This window comes from Mercenaria mercenaria, chromosome 16 (genome assembly GCF_021730395.1).
Source record: "Mercenaria mercenaria strain notata chromosome 16, MADL_Memer_1, whole genome shotgun sequence".
Lineage (NCBI taxonomy): Eukaryota > Metazoa > Mollusca > Bivalvia > Venerida > Veneridae > Mercenaria > Mercenaria mercenaria.
This window is the reverse complement of record NC_069376.1, coordinates 29,915,436-29,934,455: the sequence shown is the minus strand read 5'-3', so window position 1 is coordinate 29,934,455 and position 19,020 is coordinate 29,915,436. Positions and strand designations below refer to the sequence as shown.

Sequence of the window (19,020 nt, the reverse complement as noted above, 5' to 3'; positions counted from 1 at the left end):
GCTTTCCTTGAAAAACGAATAAATGCTAAAAAAAGCATATGGATGTTACTTTATTTGATGATTTTCGTTACAAGTCAACTACCTTAAACAAACCATAAGGTGTTTTATTTATTGTTGTAAACAAAGTAAGCGGGGTAACTTCAGATATCAACATTAATTTACAATTTAAACTGTTTACACAACCTGAAAAAAAATTGCTGGGGCCTCTCACTAACAATTATATCAACAATTATCACCTGAATTGCGTGCATTCATGAGTGAAAAATATTGATGGTAAAATAGTGTAGGTGTTTGTTTACATTATAAAATCTTTAATAACTTCTTTCAGGTAAATTTTTGGTATGGTTTTGGTAAGCTTATGATAAAGAGCATGTTATATTCTCTTTCACTCAGAATTTTTACAAGCGTTTTAGACTCTTGGCTAGTCTTGGAATATGACTTTATTAAAAGACAAAAGGAAGTTCAGTATAGGCTCTTTCAAAGTTTTGAAAGTAGACTAAACTTACACTATACACCATTGAATTTAATTAGCTGTGGAAACTTTTGTTATAGACTATAATTGGGAAAATCCTGAAATCATTGAAAAACGATCAATACAAGAGTTGTCCATTTCGCTTCAGATATTTTGAGAAAGTCATTTCTTAAATATCAAACATTTCTATTTTTACATGGAGAAGAGGAAAACCATAAATATATTTAGTAAATTGGTGCACTTAGCTATCATTTCACTCTGAAAAACGTCTGTAAAGATGAATTTTTAGGTACCATCTCTACTATGTTAGGAGGTAAACTGGTGTATCTTCTAATTTTTAGTAGATGCGTTTATGGCTATTGCGATCATAAACATATATAACAGTTATTTTTATGTGCGTCTATGATTATAGAGATCATAGACATCTGCGTTTATGGTTATTGCGATCATGAACAAATATGTGTAATGTTGTGCGTGTATGACAATTGCGACCATGAACAGAATGATTAGTGATCATATGTGTTTATTTTCATGTGTGTCTATGATTAAAGCGATCATAGACATAGGCGTTTATAGCTATTGTTATCATAAAAAAATATGTGCAATACTGCGCTTTTATGGCCATCTGACCATAAACAGAATTGAGTGTAAGGTATAGATGGGCATTGCCTTTCGATCTTCGGTTGGCTTCGAGCTTTCATAAATCTCTACCCGGCAAATTCTGATAACCGAGAGAGATGTCTGCGATCAAATTGTTTCCACGACACTACCTTTAAGCATCATAGCAAGATTGACATATTGGTGATTTTTTTTAATTTTTGTTCTCACGGAATCAGATACATGCAGGGATAAATGATCCCCACCACACCTCACCATTTCCGGATTTGTCTGTCTGACTAAATTTGTGAATTTTTTTAATATATTTTAATAAATCAAAGAAATTCTTCTTACGTGTACCGCTAGATGACGGCTTCTCGGTTAACAATGGCAACCCCTCTGTTCCTTGCTCGTCTAGTGTCTCGTGACATATATTCGGTGGTGACGTTCCCCGATCGGCCCTACTTAAACGTTTCCTCTTTCCATCCCGTTTTTTATCCTTACATATAGTAATTTTTCTCTTCCTTAACCTCCTTCCTCGTCCAGGCGCCCTTGCTTTTTAAGGATAACATGGTGTAATATTTCATATCTTGTAACTGGATGGTAATATTTTAATGAAATTTGGTCACTTTAAACATATTCAAAATTTAAAACGTTTCACCGAGAGATTTTTCGAATTTTATTATTTTTGGGGGAGATAATCGGTATTGAAGTTAACATTGATGCCTATGGGAAATATAAAATTTGTTTGATTATGAGAATCTGAACTTGAGTTTTGAGAAAATTTTGCGGTAGAAAGCAGCATTATATGATTCTGATACAAATATAAAAAAGAAATCTAAAATTCACCATAGGGAAAAGGAAAAACATACTTTTTTTCTAGTTTTCAGGGGAGATAACTCATGAAAAACCAAAATTATCAGGGAAGATAATCTTAAGGAAATTTTTGAGAACTTCTGTCACTATATAACTTGTCAATATGCATCTTATTTCTATCGTTTGACATTTTCAAAGCTTACATTATCAAGTTATATGTACGCTTTTGGTGAAATTGAGGCCTATTACGGGTAGTCATCCTTAATATGTAAGATGGAAAACGATTTAAATATGTTAGTGAATTCTGATATGTTACTCGTCCGAGAGGCGAAAACGAAAAGACAAAGGAAAGTGTTAACTGTGCTTACTACGAATATACATTCGTCCACAAAATATTTTGATGTAAAAGATTTCGTACGCATTCGAACCGCTTTGCACTGGGTCAAGTGTACGCAAACATATACAAAAATAATAAGGCATTATTTCAATAGCTATAAGCACACATATTTTTATACTAAAGATAAATTTATATATTTTATAGAATAGCAATATATTTACTAAAAACATGAGGTCTAATTGTTTAAGGTATGTCTTCAATGAGATTCAGGGATAATTCACTTTGTATTTACCCGATTTTGTCGCATGAATGATAATATTTGAAAAGTTGTACAAAACACCATAATTTTATATAGTTTTGAAATAGTTACTACGAGTAATACTCTACCAAGGAAATTAGTTTGTGAAATTGGCATCATCTAGGGGGAATAACTGTATTCTCAAGCAAATACACGTGTTATAATGTATTTGGCAAGGTGGCCACGTCGCGAATAATTCTTTCAGCTATGAATTAACAATTTTCACTACTCCACACCTTGGCCACTTCTAACGTTTATGCATCTCCTACTATCAGAATTATCCAAAAATAATTACCATCAGTAGTTTCCAGTGGCCTTGGGATTGTTACTTCTGTCTCTGGTATTTCAGGATACTGGTCTGAAAACAAAAACGACTTTTTAATATACATGTTAAACAGCCCCATAGTATACTCAACTGGTAAGACAAAATATAAGAAGTGTTTACAATTATGAGTTTTATTATAACAAAGATACATTTATATTACGAAATCATTACATTACACTGAAGAGGTAGACACATATTCAACGTTTCACACACACACACACACACACACACACACACACACAGAGGGATAATATATCCTGTCTTTTCCCTACAGTTTTCGCATGGAAGAATGTCGTATAAACGTAAGATTACATCCAAATACACATTTATTTTACAGATTTACTATTCGCAACCCTCGAACTTTTTAATTAGGAAAACCATTTAGTTACGAGAAAATATCTGAAATTACAATAATCTAAGGAATAACCGAGTTTCACATTTCAAGCAGAATCCCTTTGTATTAACGGATTTGTATTAAAGAAATACACATTGCAAATCAGGGCCAAACCAATATATAAAGAATGAACAACACTCACTGATAATCATTCACCACATTTAGTCTTGGCTGGTCACGAAGTTTGATAAAAGGTAACAACTTATGTTATTTCTTATAATGTTTTCAAATTGTTACTTGAACAGTTTTTCTCCATTGAAGGAGTTTTACGAAACAGTAACGATATATTCAGCCGCATTTCAGAGCGTAACAGAAATTGAAGAAGATAGAATTTCATGATGAAAAATCACAAGTGCCTGAAGAGGGATTCGAACACGGATCGCACAGTTGGAAGTAAAATGCTCTAACCACTGAGCCAAAGCGTCGACTCTCTGACGTAGTTATCAGTGATTGGTTTTAAACGTAAGGCTGTACGTAAGCGACAGTAACAATATATGAAGTCATAGCTCATCAATATTTTGATTTTTTTTTAGATATGAACGTTCTTAAAAAGTGTATCATTATATCAAGCACACAACATGTATAAATGTATATAGAAATCTTAGAGAAACAAATAATAATTAATCATAATAACAGAATTTAAAAAATATATATATTATCATATGATTATATTTACCCGCAGTTTTCGTTTTGTCACTTATATCACAAACAACATGAGATATAGCTACCGCTTTCCTCGTGGTTCCTGTCAGATAAATCAGTTCCATATATTAAAAGTATAATTTAATAATTTTGACCCCACGCGTTTATCTTTAGCAAATACTTTATCACTTAGATACGTCTTGTTTGGCTTGACTGTAGATGGTTTAAGTATTATTTTCAGGCGCGAAGGTTTTGTTTGAACAAATATCATTTGACAAAAACGTAACAGTACTGACTTGTTCATTTTCGAAATAATATACTGTAATGAATAATACTAGCAGCGGCCAAAATCGAGTTTGCCACGCGTTTCGTATTTAAGTACATTTTCAGGCAAACACACAGTGTAAACAAACATATAAATGACATCATGACGTCAGTTAACATGACATCACAACGTCAGAGATTCATGTTACGTTTGGCGCACTATTCAAATTATATATAGTCCAGAAGAACAGCAACAGAACCTATAGTAGTAAGAACAATAAAATTAAGGTAAATAAGTACCATATGTTAAAGTATGCTTGCTATCATAAAATTACTTTATATGAAAAGAAAAAAAATAATAAAACGAATTTTTATTACACATTCCCTTTACATTTTGTTTGATAATAGATATGTTAGTTTTCAGGTGCAAGATCATTTTTCCGAAATATTGATTATCAAAACTTTTCTTCTGAGAACCAGTATATGATTATTGCATCGTCAACAACATCTTAATATATATATTGCAAATTTCAGAAAATCTACTTATTGTACGATGCTTGATATTAAGCTTGCTAATCTATCATGATTTACAATATTTTGGTCTTCTTTTCTATATTAATAAAAACATTTAAATCCAGGAAGCCTTACAAGACGTGCAGATACTTGAATATAAAGACCAAAATGTTCACTACTTCTTTCATGCCCATATTTCTAATAAGCATATATCTTCTTGTCTTCGAAAGACTGCTGTATCATTTTAGATAAAAATATACTTTTAAATCGTATGTTAATTAATTTTAAAACTTTATCCAGTTGTGTTATAATTACATATTGTACAACTGATTTGCTAGAACTGCATGGGTGTTATTAGACATATCACTACTTTCGATTATTTTCCGATTGTGTATAGATAGACCCGTTTATGTTTGATGATTGATTATGTTTGGAGTCCGCCTGTGCAACACTAGATGAGAATAAGTATATATATTACTTAAATCTATTCATTCATGACTAGAGTTAAAAGGTTCATGCTGTCATCAGATGATTCATGGTACATATATATATGTTAAGAATATTTCAGTACTACATTATAAAAAATCTGATTTACATCAGTGACTGACACTGATTATCAATAAACTGTGCAATATGCATCATTTTGCTAAAATATATTATCATATTTTTATAAAGAAATTTTAGTGAAACAATAGAAGTCGGTTTGATTGAAAACATCCACAAGATATTATGAAAACACTGGCATTTTATTAGAAAGTATTTTGTTTTATTGTACATATCAAATACTATTAGTTATTTACTTCTTAGTACTTTTAAAATCTGTGTAATTATGCAAAAACATATGTGAACACAGGAACGATACACACAATGTAGTGTAATTGTTTTACCGATTGACCATAGACTCAAAACATCTTGATATTCGAATACTGTGATAATAATTGTATCAAACTTAATGTAACAAAGATCACAATGTTTGCCCTTTACATACATATAATACAATAATTAGTAAAATAACTATAGATACATATGATATAATTTACACACCTTGTCCTGGTAAGGGCCCTGGATTCGACTCTATTCCAGCTATAAGAAGTAAAGTGCCTATAAACATCACGGATCCGACAGCTTTCAGTCAGTCATTGAAACAGAGGCACAACATTACTGTTAAACCATCACTGCCACAATTGCCACCGAAGCATCCGATTCTGCACCGATATGTTGCAATATCCACACCCATGATTTTAAAAGTATAGGCTAAAATACTTCAGAAAACAGTTTTCAAGTTGCATTTATCATGGACAATACTTGTCTCCTAAGAATGAGCAGTGTAACTGTATGCGGTTAAATTTCAAACATTATTTCAGTTGAAATGAATTTGCAATTTCTATCTGTTGAAATTTGATGAGTCCCACCAACACAAATTAGGTCATAGGGGACTTCCCAGCTTTTGAGCATGAAAGAATTCTACATCCAAAGCTCTGCTTTCAACCAGTGTCGTAGGGGGACAAGTAATTCGAAGTATTTCATCTTAAAGACACAGCCGCCACAAATTGAAATGTTTATTACATTCTCATTTTATAGGGCAAAATTTTCGGAGCTCTGGATTGTTTGTCTAGAACTTAGAAACATGAAGAACACTAGTTCAAGATGTCCTATTCCTTGAAGAACTGAGTACGTTTGATCACACATAATAGAAAATCATTTTTATAGATACAGTAACAACTGTTACATTTAAATTTATTTTCCTCATGGCAAAAAGTCATTTGTGTGTCATAAATCCTTTTGATTCTTTCAGATACTTATTCTAAAAACGTATGTAATTAGTTCTGAATCAGTTCAAATAAAAATAAAAAATATCATTTCGTTGCCACTATTATCTGCCAATACAGAACATTTAAGACAAACGAAGTGAGATGTATGCAATTGACCAGTCACAACCCGCTAAAAAAACCTTTAATTCAATCAGGGATATGAGTTTTAATACACTTATATCCGCCATTTTACTTTCAAATTTTGACAGATCAGAATTATATGACTTAAGGTATTGCAACGAAAGCTTCATTGTCAATCGGTAAATGTAAAGTTTTACGTGAACATTGTAGCATAATTAGAGTTGTGGCATTTATTCCAGTTCTGAATCAGAACTTACTTGTTTCTGACGATTATAGACACCGATGAAGATTAATAAGCCCGAGGCATTGAAAAATATAGTCACATTTGAATGTTTATCACCATGTGATACATGTACCTTGTTTTATATGTTCTACTTCGCTTTAAAAAGTATATGAATAAAGAGTTTACAAGACACAAACTGTAATTTTAAATGCTTATTTTTAAAATATTCCATTTTCAATAGAAAAAAACGGAAAGATAAACATGATACATGTATAAACATTTGTGAAACATATGTACAAGCCAAAGAATCAAAAGAAGATTTCATGTATTTTTTCATGAAATCAAAACTGTCGTAAATGGATTTTGGTTTACGTTATTATCATATCCGATGATAAAGAACACCGAAAGTAATGGGGACAGTGGGTATTCGGCCAACCTCTGTGATTCAAAGTACACACAATACAGTATATTACCCATTATATTGTATTTTAAATAGAATGAGTCATTTCTCTACTTGGAAAGGAAAATGGTAAGGTGCAAACAGAAAAGCACACCATTCTTCAAAGAGTACAGGATTGTATTATTTTATAGATTGTATATTTATCAAACATTCACCGTTCATCTAATTTTTAAAATAATGTAATAATATCAAGATAGATTGGGAGGAATTGGGGATTTTGTTTTCTTATATAAACACCTGCAGCATTTTTCTGTTGTTTACAAGGATACTTTTTTACACATGTCACAAACTGAGAGAAATTCGAATTCGAAAATGTTTTGAACACTCAGGATGTCTGTCCAGTTGAGAGGTTTTTCCCCCAAAGCCCAACGTTTTTTTATACGTAAAAATTACAAATTTGCCTTAAGAAATGAACTAAGATATGTGAATATCTGAGACAGATAAATGATTGAACTTTGTCTGTCAGGTTTCCGTCTGTCAACTGAATAGAACGTGAGAAGAATATAGTGATAAAACAACTGCAAGTACAAATAAATTGTAAAAATAAAAGTTCATACCAATGTGACATGAGAAAATAAAGGCAACTTTAAGAAAACGAATAGTATTAAGGTTAAACATGATGTTACTAGACCCAAGAAATGTTGGCAAACTAACAGGATCTTTGCATAAAAAATCTACCTGTCCAATATATGTTTTACAGTAATGTCCCGTTTTGCTCCGTACTACTGAGTGCTTAAACTATTCTCAAAAAGTCCCTCTCCACCCCTTTGATAAAACAATGCCTATTTTCTGTTAAACCTAGCTATGTGAAGTTCAAACTGAGACATTATTGAAAATGATGTTTTTTTAATACGTTGTTCTGAAAAGAAATAAGACCTATTCATGCAGTTCTTTTTCGGAATTCAAGCCATATTGACAATTAAATTGACAATCGTTTAGTAGAATACTATATAACGGAATGCAGACTTGCGATAGGAATTTTCTCAAACTGTACATATCAAACTCGTGAATAACTATAAATGCGGGCTGATCTAGCATCCGACCGTAAAACCGTGTTACTGTTAAACTGAAATGAAATTCCTATCTAAAATATAATATTAAGAAAACAACGACGACGTCAAGTTCTTAAGAATGAAAATAAAGCGTTCTTAATTGTACCATAAAACTTTACTTTATGTTTTATGTACTTTTTTATTTTTTTCAAACACCGGACAGGACTTATGGCCTAGAAGCAAAGGCTGGCTGTATCCTGTATCACTCACTTTTTTCTTTTTACTGTTAAGGCTACAACCTATTCATACGTTTGATGACTGTCCCATGCAGTTAAACGTCATAAATCATATTTTAGAAATACAATATAATCTAGGATTTTAGCCAAATGACTGGTGAAAAGTCAGACATACTTTATCCGCACAACTGCGTCACATTCATTTCTAATTTTAGGTCAGCGGATCACAATCACCTTTTTAACAAAAATATATTAAATTAATTGATATCGAAGATATAAAGATTCATTGTAGTGTCCTGTTATCGCGCTCGGTGGTACTTCATATTATTCAGAACAGATTGCTGAAAATACAAGTTAAACTAAAAGTATGTGGCAATACTTGAAGAAGTTAGAATCAAATCTTTTAGAGGTGCAAATGAAAATGATAAGTTAAACATTGATGGTGAAAATTGTCATAGTCCTAAAAGAATTGCAGATCATTTCAATGAATTTTTCACAACTGTTGCATCCAAACCTGTTGATAAATTACCATGTCCTAGTCATTTATTTGATCTAGATTCTAGGTTCTTATAATGATAGAAATCCCCATAACAGTGTTTTTGTCTTAAAATATGTGTCTGAGTCCTTTGTCTTAAAAGAGCCCAAGAATCTGAAACATTTGTGAAAGATGTTTCTATCGTTTTGAAAATTCCCGTTACTTTTATTGTTAATATGTCAATTTCAGAAAGCTATATACCTGATGACATGAAAATAGCTAGAGTAAAACCTTTGTACAAGAAAAAATAGCAATCCGGAAGTTGGTAAGTACAGGCCTATTACTATTTGAAGTATTGTGTCAAAAATCTTAGAAAAATCAGTGTTTACACAACTTGAAATTTTCTTAGTTAATAACATAATGTTAAATAACATGCAGTCTGGTTTCAGAAACCCAGAACCTATATATACTTGTCTTAATCACTTACTTGATTACATTAGAAGCAATAATGCAAAATACCTATATGTTGGATCTACAGAAAGCTGTTGACACTGTTGATCATGAAAAAAGAAAAGAAATAGATTTAGGTCCAGAAGGAAACCTCAAGTATTGTCATTTACGAAACTTAAGATTTTTAGTAAGTCCAGCAGGCGCACAAGTCTAACAAAGTCCAACAAATCCAGATTGCGCAGCAAGTTCAGTTAGAAGAGCAAGTCAAGTAAGAAAAGCAGGTCCAATAGGCGCAGCAGGTTCAAGATTGCGCAGCGAATCCAATTAGATGAGCAAGTCCAGTAAGAAGAGCAGGTCCAATAGGCGCAGCAAGTCCAGGTTGCGCAGCGAGTCCAATAAGAAGAGCAAGTCAAGAAATATATATATGTTGTCACCTTTGATACTTGACAAATTAGGGGCTCGTCCGGGTTCTACTATAAAAGGTATTACAGTTATCATACTAAGCAAGATGTATTACGATGATTGGTTTAGACTTGGAGAGAGATTTGGTTTGACCGGTGGAGATTTGGTACTTTTCATCAAAGACAAGGACGGAGAATGTATAACAAGAGGAGAGAGAGCTCAACGACGTGATAAAAAGAAGACAAATGGAAATGAACTTTGAACCGCAGATGAAGGAGAGAGAGCTAGAGATCGAGCGTTTGAGATCCAAAAGAGTAGACAGTACTGACGCTAGTAAAATGTTAGGACCTAAGTTTCCAAAATTTGATGAAGAGCATGATAACATAGACACTATTCTGGAAAGGTTTGAGATATTTGCCAAACGTCAAAACTGGGAAAAGGATAGTTTGGCCACAAGTCTTATTTCACTTTTACTGGACTGGGACTGGAGGTTTACACCAGCATGCCACTAGAAGAGGCTTGTAATTACGATGCGCTCAAGAAAGCGATCCTAAGGAGGTATCAATTGACTGAAGAGGGATTCAGGTCTAAATTTCGACGATGTAGACGGGAACCATGAGAATCGGTCTTCCAATTTGTGGCAATATTGAAGAGATACTTTATTCACTGGACTGAATTGGCTGGAATAGAAAAGACAAACGAATTAGCAGTGTTTTTAAAAGAAAGAGTACAAAAGTCAATTGATGACATGACACGTCTTGCAGAGCAATACATCGAAGCACATAAGTGAATGTTTTTTTTTTTCTATGTCGAAGAACCTCATACCACAAGGGAAGCACAGCGTCGGTAGTAGTGATGCTTCAAGTCGGAAGACAAATAAGAAGAGTGGGATGCGAAAGGTCTGCTTTATTTCTAATAAAGCAGGTCATTTAGCGTGAGACTGTAGACAAGGCAGCAAGGTTACATTACCGAAGAATTGCTTTATTTTGCCACAAAACAGGTCATATAGTCAGAGATTGTAAACAGATGAGATCAGTTCCGGAAAAGAGTGAACAGAAGTTAGCAGCGCTGTGCGTTCACACGAAAAGAAGAAAATAGCCCATTGAAAAACAACACGGATGACGGTAAATTGAAGTTGGCAAATGGAGAATCAGTACCAATTCTTGCAGGAGTTTGTACCATTGACATGTTAGGAGGGGAGAGGAACATAGAGGTTCAGAGAGAATTTGTAGGAACTTAAAATGTGACAGTGTCGAGGGACACTGGATGCGAATGCGAATTAGCTGCTGTCAGAAGAAAATTAGTAAATGAAGAACATTTACTAGGCAAAGAAATAGTAATGATCTACATTGACAGGAATGCAAAAGATGTCCCTGTGGCAATGATATGGGTTGACACACCATATTACACTGCAGAACTTGAAGCAATGTTACCGAAATCATTGATTTGTGATTTTTATTCATAGGGAATGTTACCGGTGTACTCGACAAACCAGATCCTGAATAAAGAAGAATGAAGAGAAATCAGTAGCTGCAGTAATGGCGATAGCGCAATGTAGAAAAGCAGAGTTACCGTTGATATTACATATTTTCCAGAGTAGGTCCCCCAAGTGAAATTTTAAGCGACAGAGGCAGCCAGTTTACATCTGACCTTATGAAAGAAGTAAGTCACCTAATATCAGTGCAACACTTCACCTCGCCATACAACTCGAAATGCAACGAATTATGTGAACGCATGAATAGAGTCCTGAAAAGCATGTTTAAAAAAGATGTGCCAGGAAAGACCTAAGGATTGGGATCGATACCTTTCAGCAGTATTGTTCGCATATAGAGAAGTGTCAGAATCCAGTACAGGATTTTCCTCGTTTGAACTTTTGTATGGAATAACAGTGCGTGGACCAATGCAAGTATTAAACCTCCAACTGGGATATAAAAGCAAGAAGATGGCACTGGGGCAGGTTTCTACATAAAATATGCATGGTAAACATCAGGGAACCCTTTTTTGAAATCGTGAAAGAATTCCTGAATGAAAAAGAAATAAATTAAAACATGCACATTTATACTTTGGTATGTGTCATTACTATTGGTGCATTTAATTTTTTCAAAAAATGTCAAGTAAGTATACTTATAGATTTTTAAAAAAAAATCTCAACTGTCAAAAATTTGAATTTCCTGGGAGGGGCTTAGAGGTCATAACCTCTGAGAGGAGAGAAAAATAAACAGAAGAAGCACGTGGCTTTGTTTATCAACAAAAATACTGCCGCAGAAGATTATTCACAACATTCACAGTCACCTCTGTTCGTCTGCTTTTTATTACCTTTGTGTTTATCTCAGAAAATGATTTACACTTATTATGTGCATGAAGTGAATAAATACTTATTACATTGTGTATAACTAGTACATGTAGCACATAAGTGTTTATTTACTGAAGCTTGTGTTAGATAAATAAGTTGTAATTTCTGACTGTTCTGTTTCCACAGTAACTTTTTTCCATTTTACCCTCTCAATGCAATATTTTCAATTGAATTTGGGAATTATCTGGTATGAAAGTCCAGTTGCAAAGTGCCACAAATTTATCAGTTAATTTGATGCCATGAATGTGTATTGTTTTGACAGTCCTCCCTAATGGCGATTATCTTGACTTTCTTGATAATATATTGACTAAAACAGGCCTCCAAAAATTCCGCCAAATTTTCATTTCATTTCTTGACACTGTGTTTTACAGTCCTAGTGTAACATTCATTTTGATTAATTTGGATTTAATTGAAAATTTCTCAAACGAAACAACCTATCAAATAAGAATAACTTTTCCTTTGTTGGCTGGAATGATAACATTGTTAGGGAATCTACTTCCTATAGAACAATGTCTTATAAAAGAAATCCCACAAAATTTATCAAGTACCTGTGAAGAAAAAAAAAGTGATTTTAAAGAAAATATTTACAAAAAAAATGGATTAATAACTTTTACAACTGAAAACAGCAAGTAAGTTGCATGCTCTTCTGTATTTTGAAAGATCGTCTGCTACAAGCTACCTATGTTTACAATGGTTATTTTTAGCTACTACTTCTGAGTAACAGAATGTAGCTCCTCACACTATTTTCTGTCTGCCCCGGTAGGAAATGTTGGGGGTTTAAAGGAAATCTGGATATTGAAAGAAAATCCTGAGACGCAAACACATATCAGTATGTACTCAACTTAAAACAACGGTTGAAAGAAACGTGCAAGATAGCAAGGGAAAGTCTGAACAGATCTCAGAAGAAATACATACATTATTACGACAAGAATGCTCGTGACAAGGTTATACTTCTATTTCCGACAGATAAGAACAAGATGATGTTGCAATGGAACGTACCTTACAAAGTTGTTGAGCTATCAACAGAGTCAATTACAGAAAAGAAGTCGGTGACAAAAACGTTTCATACAAATTTGCTTAAGAAGTATGAAGAACGCCCAGAGACAATTGCAGCAAGTGTGGCAATAATAAAAGATGACCATGAAACTGAAGATGGGGCAGTTGATGATGAGAGTCTCCTTCAGTTTCCTGGGTACACACGTTGTGAAACTTTTTGAGATGTCAAGATTTGTGAAAAGACTTACTCAGGAATAGAGAAAAAGCAAGCCTTAGACCTTCTCCAAGAATTCAGTAACGTTTATTTCTGAAGAACTAGGAACAACTCCACTCATACAGTGTCAAGTGGAATTGATTGACCAGAAACACGTGCGGGGGAAACAGTATCCAATAACCTAATGCAAACGACAAGATGATGAAGACGAGATACTGAAGATGTTAAAAGCTGATGTTATCAAACTCTCTGTTTCTGGATACAATGCGCCTATCGTAATTGTGAAGAAGAAAGATGGAAGCAACAGATTCTGTATCGATTTTAGAAGTGTAAATTCTATCAACAAATTCCGAAACTATGACAAGTGTAAACGACATCTTGGCTAAACTTAAAGATGATAAGTACTTCATAAGTACTTCACAAAGATGAACTTCGTAAAGGTTACTGGCAAAATTCCGGTTTCTAAAGAATGTGGAAGTATCACACTGTTTCCTACTGACAGAGGAAGTTACCAGTTCAAGAAAATGCTATTTGGAATGATCAACTCCGGCGCTACCTTCAACCGTATAATAAGAAAGCTGCATCCAGGTTGCAACCTTGTTGACAACTTTGTACTAGATGATATGATAGGCCATACCACTACTTGAGAAGATCATCTTGTAATGTTACGCGACCTATTTCAAATACTTAAGGAAGCATGTCTCACAGTCAAACCATCAAAATGTATAAATGGTTTTAGCAATATCGGATTTACAGGACATATGGTTGGAAACGGAATAGTTCAAATGGACGAGGAGAAACTAAGTCGCATTAAACAGGCCGCGGTTCCAAGAAATAAAACACAATTTAGAGTCTTCTTAGGACTAGCGGGGTACCATAAAATGTTCATACCACCAGTTGCAGAAATTGTAGCACCACTAACAGACTTGAAGAAGGGACAGCCGAACTTAGTTAAACGGGAAGCCAGTCAAGATAATGCCTTCAACACCTCGATCAGCTCACATGAGCACCAATATTTCGATTACAAGAATTTTCCAAACAGTTTGTTTTCGGGTGTGATGCTTCAAGTACAGGGATCGGAGCAGCATTACTACAGAAGTATTAAAAAGGGCTGTTTCCAGTTGCATTCGCCAGCAAAAAGATGCTTGACCGTAAGAGAAATTACTCTGTTGGTGAAAGAGAATGCCTCGCCTTTATATTCGGAATAAAGAAATTCCAGAAGCATCTTTATGGAAAGGAATTCGTCATACAGACGGACCACAACTCATTATCCAAAAATCCACAACAGATAATGGAAGATTAGTCAGATTAGCGTTGTTTTTAGTCATATAAGTTCCGGATTGAGTTAATTAAAGGATCAGATAACAGTTTTGCAGATTATTTAAGCAGACAGGATCAAGAATGTGAAGACAGTCAAAGCAACACTTCTAAATCGACAGAAGACATGCAGGCTGAATAAATTAGATGATTTTTGACGATATTTTGAAATCAGGAATATTTCCTTCGAAAACGACTGTTGTCAAAAATAATATTTGTAAAAACAAACAGAATTTGCAGCATTTTTTGTTTGCAATTTTTAATCGTGTGACGTCACAATGGAGTCTCTCTATCCGGTTCGCGCGTTTTGTATCTATATGTGAAATGGATTAGAAATATAAAAGAAAAGTAATAAATTTAGGTCCAGAAAGAAACCTCCAGTATTGTCACTTACGAAACTTAAGAGTTTTAGTAAGTCTAGCAGAGGCAACAAGTTGTGCAGTTCTTTAGGAGAAGCAGGAAATTTACCATGTCCTTAAATTATCTATTCCTATATAAGTAAAAGTAAAGAAATGAGATTTAACAATCAATATCTTACGGAATCCCGTTTAGCTCATTTTCCTGTGTCGTCAATTCTAGGTCGACGCACAACATTACTGATGACACGACATGTGATACAACGCACGACCCGCGACATGTATGTTTTAATGTAGCATTATCTTCCATTATCTGTTGTAGCATGTAATTGTCGCCCGTATTATCTTATGTCGAGCGTCGTGTCGCATTGTCTTGTATGGAATTGTGTGTGGGTCGTCTACTATTTAAAGCTGACGTACGAGGCAAAATAGTATGAAACGATGCTCAACACTACGCAATACAAAATGCCGACACATGAATCAACGGGAGACAAAACGACAGGACATCGCGACATTTATGTTGCATTGCACGTCGTTCAGTATTGTCGTGCGTCAAATTGCGTGTTTTGTCATATTGTCGTTTGAGGTACCGCTTGTTGCGCATCGACCTAAAATGTTTAAAAAACGGTAATGCAACATCAGGCACGACAATGCGAAACGATTAAGTGGACGTCAATGCCATGTCGTGTGGTCTTGTTACCTGTCGTTTCATATTGTCAGGCTTCTTATCGCACGCCGTGTGTCGACCTAGAGAGAAGATGCTGAAGGAGGTTATCATTAGGATATCGCGATGTCGCTAGTACTTATTTGTCTAGCTCTTTTGAAATCTCCCATCATGTTTATGATATCGTGACGTTGCATGCTTTTAATCGTCTTTCTTTCATTGAACCTTTACATCACGTCCTTGAAGTTGCCGTTATATCCTTCCGTCGCCATCGTTTAGCCATCGCGATTTCGAAGCATTTGTTCCTGAACTAGTGTGTCAAATTTGGTTATCGTGCTTTTTTTGGAATCACACCTTTACAATTTTGACTTTTTGACTTTGTTTATTAAGCGTCATGTTTTTTCTATAAAACTGTTGTTTTACCATAATCTTGCAATAAATACAAATGCATGTCAAAAATTAATGTTTACCCAAACAAAAGACAAATTGCCTATGCCAGCATATAGAACGAGAAAAATGCATATTTATATATTCACCCAGAACAAATGATGAATTACCTATGCAAGCGTAGCGAGCGAGAAAAATTGCCCCAATCCCTGGATCCGCCCTTGAATCTGTGCTAAGCAGACAATTTATTTTTCCTTCAATTCTACTCGTTCAAAAGACAGAATTAACAGTCAAACATATTAGTGTGGTTCCTTTAAAAAACATTCGGATTAATGAAATCATGCATACAACAAAAACACAGACAACTTATTTGGATAATCTCCCAATCGGCGTAATATTCAGTATATTTTTCAGTTGTTGTGTTCGTACATTTAAACTGAGTGTCATTATATACATTGTATACATTATCATGATTTAAACTATAGTACCGTTTGCTATTTAATAAAGATTAGTTTCAAAGAGATAAGGCATTACAAAAAATGACGTTCCCAGAGTAGGATATCAACTCATGACTCAGGCTTGAGACGAAGACAATAGTACTGTAGTAGGTAATTAATTTGAATTAGATAGAACTGAGGCAAACACATGGCACCAAATCAGGAAGAATGACAGAAACAAAGCATTTATTTTGATTTGCGCTTTTCTCTCCGATAACAGGTTAACGAAAACTTGATTTTGCGCTTATCAAAATGCAAAGTAAAATTTTAGGTTCGATATGCGGAAACAGGAAATAAAAATCGGGGAATCTAAATTCAAACTCCGCAATGACTCGCAGTCCCTGACATTTGCATGAAAATCGTTATTTCTTACCCGGGAAAATAGCAATCAATATTAAGAAAAGACTTAAACAAAGTTTACAGCATTTCCAGTCATAGTTATTTTGTTTTCAAACTATTTTCCCATATAAAGATTTTGTTTTTATCTTTTTTAAGAAAACCAGGCTTCAGTAAAACGTTGACTTTTCAAAATTTGTGAAGGTCGTGTGTTCAAATTCCACACTCGGAAAGTCTTTTTCCCCAATTTTGTGACGATTTTTCCTTTAGAAACTGAACATGATTTAATTGCAAACAAAACTATCTGGAGTTTCGATCATGAAAATGTATATAAAGTAAAACATTACAAAGGTAGGAGAATGAAAACTAAAGCAACAGCTGAATTTACCGCAAAGTTTATCAGTACTCTTTCAAAAAAAAGTACATGCAGAAACGGAATGCTCGTGTAAAAATCGTTCTGATCAAGGAGGATTAATATGAAATCAGTCATAGGTATTTTAAATTCATGATATTGTTGTTTTAATCAAAACGTTTATATCGTAAGTGTTTTTATGATTATTATATATTTGTGTTTCCCTCAGTGCTATTAAAACCAGTAAATCTTACGTATGAAGTCGAAGTCGGAGGTCAGAAGTCGGAAGTCAGAAGTTGAAAGTAAGAAGTCGGAAGTCTAAAGTCACCGCCGGACTTTCATTTTCTTAAGAGTTGCTCCCGACTTCGAAAATCTCTCCGAGCTAGTAAAGAACTTGGGAACTCGATGAAACATTTTCACCGATTTCCCGAGTCCTCTACGATTTCAAAAAATCGCGCGACTTTTGTACGAATCTCCGATGTCCGTGCGGACGCCGTACGAGTTTGCCAAAATTCGACTGAAAATCTTCTCGTACGGAGCTCGTAGCATTCTTTTACCAGGGTATAAATGAAATATATCATTTGAAATTTTCTATTCTGGCTCGTTACCAAGGACATTTTATTTCATCTTTGACGACATCAATTAAATATTTGCCTAATTTCTGTTTGTTCCTTTTCCAGCAAGCTGCTATGCCGTTTGACGATATAACGTTATAATTGTGACGTTAATATATATATATATATATTATTGTTTAATAACACACACCTTTCAGCTTTCTTTGTCTAACAGGGAAATGAATCGGGTCGTGTTTTAATATTTCTTAATTCTAAAGTGATAAGCAATGCTTTAATCATCACAACGCTATCATGTTGAAGTCACTTCGATGTGACATTTAGCGCCATGTATGAATCGAGAAATACATTGTAGCACCTTCAAACGTGATCAAAGTCTTAGAAAAAAACATGTTTAAAGATGGTTAATCAAATTTTGGTCAACGAATGGATTTATTCAAAATTTAAGCAATAGATCATTTACACTGATTTGTGTTTACAAAGTTTTTAATACACGTCAGATTTTCACTGGGGGTATTTTTAAAACTTTTAAAGCGTAAGTGTAAATATAGTAAATACATTTTGCCTCAGGAATGATATGAATATAAGCACTTTTCTAATAAAGCTGTCAAACATTTCCATTAGCAAGTCCATCTTTTGCCAAAATTCATTAGAAATGCAATATTATAATAGTAATATTTACTCCTTTTGTCTATACTGGTTGCACAACCAAGATAGACTCAAAATAAATTATTTCGAAGCTACACTTGTTTTAAAAACTTGGCTATTGTTTCAGGTAGTTAAACATTCTAATATTTATCAAATGAAAATGAAAACCTCGAAATTATATTAAAATCAAAAGAAATAAATCCACTTTTACACACTTTTGTAGAAAAGGGAGATAGTTATAAAATTTCATAAAAGTAAGAAATGATACATTTCTAATATCAATCTAACTCTATGTAATGCGTCATGTTTTCCTTTAATAAATCTTAAACAGAAATTATGAGAACTAAAAGATGCTAGAAAGCGTGACTCAAATGTGATCACCTTTAAAAGGATATGTTAAATATAGCATAACTGTTTTAATTGATTTACACATGAGAGTAGTTGGGTATCACTGTGCAGAATAATTCGCAATCATTTTGGCCCTTATCGAACTTTTTCGCAAGACATATTGTCATTTTCGGTCCTCGCGTGTATAAACTA

At 33.9% G+C, this 19,020-nt stretch overlaps 1 long non-coding RNA gene across 1 annotated transcript; it reads right to left on the bottom strand.

The window, feature by feature from the left end:
* Positions 1-222: 222 nt before the first annotated feature.
* Positions 223-3,987, bottom strand: LOC123541586 (uncharacterized). Its single transcript, XR_008367977.1, has 3 exons — positions 3,916-3,987; positions 2,816-2,878; positions 223-1,624 (listed from the first exon to the last, which is right to left on the bottom strand). It is a non-coding gene; the product is annotated as an uncharacterized LOC123541586 (long non-coding RNA).
* Positions 3,988-19,020: the final 15,033 nt, after the last annotated feature.